Source organism: Bison bison, unplaced genomic scaffold (genome assembly GCF_000754665.1).
Source record: "Bison bison bison isolate TAMUID 2011002044 unplaced genomic scaffold, Bison_UMD1.0 scf7180017864181, whole genome shotgun sequence".
NCBI classification, from domain to species: Eukaryota; Metazoa; Chordata; class Mammalia; order Artiodactyla; family Bovidae; genus Bison; species Bison bison.
This window is the reverse complement of record NW_011494753.1, coordinates 10,183,509-10,192,285: the sequence shown is the minus strand read 5'-3', so window position 1 is coordinate 10,192,285 and position 8,777 is coordinate 10,183,509.

The following is an 8,777-nucleotide window of genomic DNA, read 5'->3' as shown; positions in this document are numbered from 1 at the left end:
ATTGGGGGCAGGAGGAGAAGGGGGCAACAGAGGATGAGATGGCTGGATGGCATCACTGACTTGATGGACATGAGTCTGAGTGAACTCCGGGAGTTGATGATAGACAGGAAGGCCTGGCGTGCTGCGATTCATGGGGTCGAAAGGAGTCGGACACGACTGAGCAATGAACTGAACTGAACTGAACCTGGGGCCCATCTGTCTCCTACCTCAGGTGGCTTAAACAATAGACGTTTACTTTCACCCAGTTCTCAAGACTAGAAGTGTGAGATTGGTTAAGGTGCCAGCAGGGTGGGTTCCTTCTCAGGGCTGTGAAGGGAGGTTTGTTCCAGGCTTCTCTCCTTGGCTGGTAGACTGTCAGCTTCTCCCTGTCTTCACATGGCCTTCCCTCTATGTATGTCTCTGTGTCCAGTTTTTCTCTCATGAGGACAGTGGTCATTTTGAATTAGGACCCACCCTAATGGCCTCATTGTAGCTTCATTACCTCTGTAAAGATCCTATCTCCAAATAAGGTCACCTTCTTAGGTACGGGGAGTTAGGAGTTCAACATATGAATGAGGGGGCAAGAGGGGGAGAGACGGTTCAGCCCATGTGTGCGTGCTAAGTCGCTTCAGTCGTGTCCAACTCTGTGGGACCTCGTGGACTGCAGCTTGCCAGCCTCCTCTGTCTGTGGGAGTCTCCAGGCAAGAATACTGGAGTGGGTTGCCATGCCCTCCTCTTCAGGGGATCTTCCCAACCCAGGAATAGAACCCAGGTCTCCTGCATTGCAGTCAGATTCTTTACTATCTGAGCCACTAGGGAAGCCAACTCAGCCCATAATAAAATCCATATTTCAAACACTTGTTCCTAGTGTTGAAGTTTTGGGTCAACTTTGTGTCATTTGTGATCAGCTCTGCCACTGACCTTGCACTATTACCTCATATTAACTTTATTAAATGATTTATAAGAGAAGTCTTTTTTAATTTTTTATGTTTACTTTTATAGTTCTTGAAGGTTACTTTCCAGCTACATGTATTATGAAATCTAGGTTGTATTCCCCACGATGCACAATACATCCTTGAGTCTGACTGATGCCCAGCGGTCTGTGCTTCTCACTCCCCCATCCTTACCTTGCCCCTTCCCCAGTGGTAACCACTAGCTTGTTCTCTACAAGCAGAAGTCTTTTACGATCCTTGCTCGCTTAACCAAGCTCACAAAAATTGCAAAAGAACACCGAGATGCCGGAAGAAAACCAATCAGTGGTACCAGTGCTGTGCAAGCCCCACCATTCCCTCAGGGTGCCCTGACCATCTACATCCAGACCAGTTGAGGGCAGTACTAATTTCTCTCCTGCCTAGGGTTAAGTGTTAGTCGCTCAGTCATGTCTGACTCTTTGCGACCCCATGGACTGTAGCCCGCCAGGCTCCTCTGTCCATGGAATTCTCCAGGCAAGAGAATACTGGAGTGGGTTGTCATGCCCTTCTCCAGGGGATCTTCCCGACCCAGGAATCGAACCCACATGTCCTGCATTGGCAGGCAGATTCTTTCACCACTAACACCACCTGGGAATCCTGAGTAAAGCGCCTGTTTATTCTTTTTCAGAAATTAAATAAATATATGAGTTCTAACATCTTTTCCAGTATGCCAATGGATTGTGATCTTGCATTTTGGGAGACCTCTGATCTAGACCATGGGAGGAACTACCCAGAAATTTTCAAATTCCAACTAGGGAAGTTATTTGTAAGAAGGACATTTGGCTATGAAGTAGGCCATGAAATCATGTTGTAGTCAAATCAAACCAAAAGGGCTCACAGAGCCTATGACTCTCACACTCTCTTTTCATCATCTCCAATACACAGGTACTTAATTGTTCCCCAGGGTTTAAGGCAGTGGACTGAGAATAAAACAGGCTCCAGCAGCACTTCATAAGCTCTGAGGATAATGCCATTCCATCCACATATTTCGAGCATTTGTTGAAATTGTCGTTCAGAGGATATCAACGCTGCCCGCGTCATCATTTGATTGAGTTTGTAGAATAATGCAGTAGGAACTGCGTTCTTCACAGAAGTCACAAGGTGATAATGACAATGGGGGTTGGGGATGAAAGATGCCAGAAATTCTGTCCAGTTCAATCACACAAACAGACAGATTAATGCATTCCGTGCTCCAGACATAAGACTTCAGCAGAGGGAATGGCAATGTTGCTTTTTTCCTGAAGAACTGTAGGGGTAAAAATCTACTGTTTATAGTGAATTTGGCAACTGTAGTCCAGCTCCAGGGGCCTAAGCAAGTCATCAAAAGAGTGACAGTACAGTGGCCAGCGGTCTATTTAGAGGAAACGCAGGGCCTGCTAAAGGGAAAGGAGGCCTCTCCAGGAAAGCAAGAAGAAATGTTATGCCAGGATGCCCCTGTGGTCTCAGAGCTGGCCCTGCCTGCCGCCCAAATGCAAAAACAGCAGGAAAAGCCAGTTATGTAGAAAAGACCATGTTTGATGTTTATCATCCTCAAAGTGGCTTACAAATGAGCACAAAGTAAATACTTTCTTCAATCCTGGCTAGAAAGGAAATGTATGGGTGGGCATTACAACTGTATCTAATCATGACACAACAAAAGTCGAGCAATGCTGGGACCTTGATTCTCTCTGCCCAGGTGATCCTTGCCTCATGGGCTGTCCCATCTTATTAACCTCCTTCCCCAGCACACCAGGCTTCTGTGTGTTCATGATGTTTATTGCTAGATAAGTTCATGTCTCTATTCTACAAAATGGCCTCACTCCCAACATTTTGATCAGGGCCTCCTTTCACTGCACACACAGTTCTGCAATGATACATATGATCTTATTACACCCTGACTTTTTTTTTTTAATGCCAGCCTCCCTTACTAGACGATAAGTTCATTAAGATCAGGGACCATGTCTAATCTTGGTATTCCCAGTGAAAACCTAGATCTTGGCACTTTCTAGGTACTCTATAAGTATTTGGGGACATAATGAATAATAACCAGGTCTGTTGAAAACTCAACAAAGCGTCCAAAGGGCTTTGTTCAATGGGCTTTGCTTCAAAGTCCCTAATGCTGCTAAATACATGGTCTCACGGACCTCTCACAATAAACCTGTGGATTCTCACCAAATATTCTCATTCTAGAGCTTCCCAGGTGGAGCTCAGTGAAAAAGAATCTGCCTACCAATGCAGGAGATACAGGGGACTCAGGTTTGATCCCTGGGTCGAGAAGATCCCTTGAAGTAGGAAATGGCAACCCACTCCAGTATTCTTGCCTGGAAAATGCCGTGAACAGAGGAGCCTGGTGGGCGATAGTCCATGGAGTCTCAGAGGGTCAGACACAACTAAGTGACTGAGCGTGCATGCACTTCTCATTCTAAAGATGAGAAACATGAGCTCAGAGGATAGAAGTGGTTTGCCCAATGACTCAGAGCTTTTAGCAACAGATGTAGGGCTTCCACACAGAGTATCTGATGCCAAAATTCACTTCAGTTCAGTTCAGTTCAGTCGCTCAGTCGTGTCTGACTCTTTGCAACCCCATGGACTGCAGCACACCAGGCCACTCTGTCCATCACCAACTCCCGGAGTTTATTCAAACTCATGTCCATCGAGTCTATGATGCCATCCAACCATTTCATCCTCTGTCGTCCCCTTCTCTTCCCACTTTGAATCTTTCCCAGCATCAGGGTCTTTTCAAATGAGTCAGTTCTTCACATAAGTTGGCCAAAGTATTGGAGCTTCAGCTTCAGCATCAGTCCTTCCAATGAATGTTCAGGACTGATTTCCTTTAGGATTGACTGGTTGGATCTCCTTGCAGTCCAAGGGACTCTCAAGAGTCTTCTCCAACACCACAGTTCAAAAGCATCAATTCTTTGGCTCTCAGCTTTCTTTATAGTCCAACTCTCTCATCCATACATGATTACTGGAAAAACCATAGCTTTGACTAGACAGACCTTTGTTGGCAAAGTAATGTCTCTGCTTTTTAATACACTGTCTAGGTTGGTCATAGTTTTTCTTCCAAGGAGCAAGCATCTTTTAATTTCATGGCTATAGTCACCATCTGCAGTGATTTTGGAGCCCAAAATTAGTCAATGCTTTTTTCCCACTTACAGAAACCCATGCCCTCTACGTAAAGAAGGAGGCACTCATGTCCAGTGGTTTGAGCGATAGGAGTAAAGTTCTGGTTCTATAAATGAGAAGATCAGGATTGTGAGTTCATTTTTCATACTGGTAGAATTCCTAGAAGGGTAGCTGGGTATTCTGTGCAATGATTGAATGAACAAATGAATGAATGAATGGGAAAACTGCAAAGCCTTACAATGTTAGCAATTCTCATCCAGTAATACATCTGCACTGGCTTCAGGGGCAGCCTAAAATCTTCAGGTCAGGCCTGAATGGCTTTGGAGCTGATTCGGAGAGAAATGAGGTGTGGGGCAAATGAGTTCTCATTAAAACTGAGACTTTTGCCCTGAAAAACGGCACTGGACTAGTTCATCTCACTGTGGCCACCTTTGCCTTGAGTCTCCTCAAGAAACTGTAAGAAGGATAAATATGAGGCCCTGTCTGCTCAATCATCACTCCCATGTAGTACCCTGAGGATTCTGGACAGATTTTCTGGAGTTGGGTTACTGAAAGCTCTCAAGGAGAGAGGCTTTGGGCACAGATGGACATGGGAAGGAACCCTGGCTTTTCTCTCACTGCCTACATGACACTGGGAAAATTCCTTAACCTCATCATACCTCATCTGTGAAACTGTGTTAATGCTAATGTCTACCTCATAGGGTTTTTTAATAAGAATGAAATGAAGTAAAACTTAGGAAGTAACTCAACCAGTGTTTATTGACTTAGAGTCCAAGGGCCTCTGAAGTCCCTAATATTTTCTTAAGATCCACAAAACCTATGATAAGTCTGTGTTTTCATTTTGATGATAATCTAAACAGTCAATGCAAACATAGCTCATGTCAGAACTTCCCTGGTGGTCCAGGGGTTAAGAATCTGCCTCCTAATGCAAGGGACCTGGGCTCAATCCGTGGCCAGAGAACTAAGATCCCACATGCCATGGGGCAACTAAGCCTGGCACTACAACTAGAGAAGCCCCTGGGCTACAACCAGAGAAAGCCTACGTGTGCAATAAAGACCCAGTGCAGCCAAAAAATTAAAAACAATAACAAACAAACAAAAACTTAGCTCATGTCATCTGGCAGAATATGGCATGGGGTGTGTGGTATGTGTTTACAATCAGGTATACACCAAGCCAAGGACTAATGATGTTACCATACATTGTGCAATCTTGTAGCAATTTGAACAGAGACAAGTCATGGGAGAACTGAGTCATTTTATGGCACATGACTGCTGAAAAGTTAAACATCCAAGCACAGAGTGATGTTTCAGCTCAGTGCCACATTTATGTTGTCAATAACTAAGCAGTTCTTGCCTGGAGAATCCCAGGGAAGGGGGAGCCTGGTGGGCTGCCGTCTATGGGATCGCACAGAGTCGGACACGACTAAAGTGACTTAGCAGCAGCAGCAGGCACTCATCTGTTAAAGGATACTTTCTAGTTTTCAGTGTGGGAAGTGGGCACTCTTACCTAACCAACCCATTAATACTTTAACAAGTTATTTTATTGTTAGAATAGCAAAAGAATGACAATGAAAATGACTGCAATTTAAGTAATGATTGGAAATCATTAAAATAAAGGAAAAACAGTCATGGGTAAAACATAATTATGCCAGTGGAGGAGGATGAAAATGGTGGAGTAGGAAGACATGGAGCTCACCTTCTTCCACAAACACATCAAAAAATACATCTAGGGACTTCTTAGGTACTGGACCTGGTAGTCCAGTAGCTAAGACTTCGTGCTCCCAAAGCAGGGGCCCAGTTTTGGTCACTAGTCAGGGAATTAGATCTCACATGTCCAACTAAAGATCCCACATGCCTGAATTAAAGAAAGATCCTGTGTGCCACAAGTAAGACCCAGCTCAGCCAAATAAATAAAATAAATACATAGTTATGGGTCAACATACTTGAACCCCATGCTAACCACAGATGAACAATATACAATAGAGTCACAAAAACCAAGAAGAAAGGAAATAAAGCATAATACAAAAGAAAACCATCAAAAGACAAAAAGGAAAAACAGAAAGAAGAAATGAACAAAGAAGAACTACAAAAACAACTGAAAAACAGGAATTAAAATGGCAATGTGCTATCCTCTGCTTAGTACTCAGTCTTGTTCGACTCTTTGTAACCCCATGGACGGTAGCCCGCCAGGCTCCTCTGTCCATGGGAATTCTCCAGGCAAGAATACTGGAGTAGGTTTCCATGTCCTTCTCCATGGAATCTTCCCAACCCAGGGATCGAACCCAGGTCTCCTGCATTGCAGGCAGATTCTTTACCAGCTGAGCTACCAGGGTAGCCCAAAATGGCAATAAGTATGTGCCTATCAATAGTCACTTTAAATGTCAATGGACTAAATGCTCTGATCAAAAGTTTTATTTCTCAATGGGCACAGAAAAAGCATTTGACAAAATTCAACAGCTATTCATGATTTAAAAAAAAAAAAAAAACCTGTCACCAAAGGGAGTATAGAGGGAACATATCTCAGCATAGCTAAAGCTCTTTATGACAAATCCACAGCTAACATAATACTCAATGGTGAAAAGCTGAGAGCCTTCCTACTAAATTTAGCAAAAAGACAGATTCCCACTCTCACCACTTCTATTTGACTTAGTATTGAAAGTCCTAGCCACAGCAGCCAGATAAGAAAAAGAAATAAAAATTATCCAAACTGGAGGAGAAAGAGGTAAAAACTGTCCCTGTTTGCAGATAACATGATATTCTATTTAGAGAACCCTAAATTGTCCATATAAAAACCATTAGAACTACTTCAGCAAGTCAGCAGGATTAATATACAGAAATTTGTTGATTTCTATATATTGATAATGAAATATCAGAAAGAGAAAGTAAAGGAAAAAAAAATCTTACTTAAAATCATGCTAAAAATATGCATGAATAAACTTAACCAAGGAGGTGAAAGGACTATATGCTGAAAATTATAAAACATTGACAAAGGAAACACAAGATGATTTAGAGAAATAGAAAGATAGCTCATGCTCTTGGAATGGAAAAATTAATATTGTTAAAATGGCCATATCACCCAAAGCAACTTACAAATTTAATGGAATCCCTATCAAAAGACCCATGACATTTTTCACAGAACTAGAACTAACAATTCTAAAATTTATATGGAACCACAAAAGGCCCAGAATAGCCAAAGCATTTCTGAGCAAAAAGAACAAAACTGGAATTATAACCCTTTCAGACTTCAAACTATACCACAAAGATATAGCAATAAAAATAGTATGGTGTTGGCACAAAAACAGACATAAATTAATGGAACAGAACAGAGAGCCCAGAAATAAACCCACACACCTATGGTCAGTTAATTTTCAACAAGGGAGGCATGAACATACAATGGAGAAAATATAGTCTCTTCAACAACTGGAGCTGAGAAAGCTGGACAGCTGCATGAGAATCAGTGAAGTTGGAACACTCCATTACACTACAAAAGTAAGCACAATATAATTTAGAGACTTAAATGTAAAACAGGATACAATAAAACTCCTAGAAGAGAACACAAACATGCTCTAACATAAATCATAGCAATATTTTCTAAGATCAGTCTCCCAAGGCAAAGAAATAAAAGCAAAAACCTAAAAATGAGATTTAATTAAAGCAAAAAGCTTTTGCACAGCAAAGGAAACCATAAACAAAATGGAAAGGCAAGCTATGAAATGAGAGAAAATATTTCCAAATGATGCAACTGACAAAGGGTTTAGTATCCAAAATGAACAAATAGCTGATAAACTCAATACTGCAAAAATAAACAACTCATTCAAAAAATGAGAAAACCTAAATAGACATTTTTCCAGAGAAGTCATACAAATGGCTAACAGGAACATGAAAAAATGCTCAATATCACTAATTGTTAAAGAAATGCAGATTAAAACCATGATGAGGTATCAACTCACCTCAGTCACAATAGCTATCATCTATTAAATGTCTATAAAAATAAATGCTGGAGAGGGTTTGGGTTTGGAAAAAATGGAATCCTCCTACACTACTGGTGAGAATGTAAATAGATGCAATCACTAAAAAAATAGTGTGGAGGTTTCTTAAACAATTAAAAGTAGAACTCCCATATGATCCAGCAATCCCACTCCTATATATATATATCCAGAAAAAAATGAAAACTCTAATTCATAAAGATATATGCACCCCAGTGTTCATAGATACTCCATTTACAATAGCCAAGACATGGAAAGAACCAAGGGCCCATCAACATATACATACAGATTGGCTTAAGAAAATGTGGTATATATACATATAAAGGAATGTTACACAGCCGTATAAAGAATGAAATGTTGCCATTTGCAACAACATGGGTAGACCTAGAGAATATTATTCTTAGTGAAGTGAGTCAAACAGAGAAATACAAATACTATATGATATCACTTATACAGGGAATCTAAAAATAATTCAAGTGAATCTATATACTAAACAGAAACAGATGCTGACATAGAAAACACTTATACTATACCAAAGGAGAGAGGGACAAATTAGGAGTATGAGGTTAACACCCACAAGCTACTATACATAAAATAGATAAGCAACAAGGATTTACTGTACAGCACAGAGAATCATTTTGATATATTGTAATAATGGAATATAGTCTGAAAAACCCACATAATTATGCCAATACATCTCTTGAAGAATATATCCAGCACTGGTAATGTAAATTCA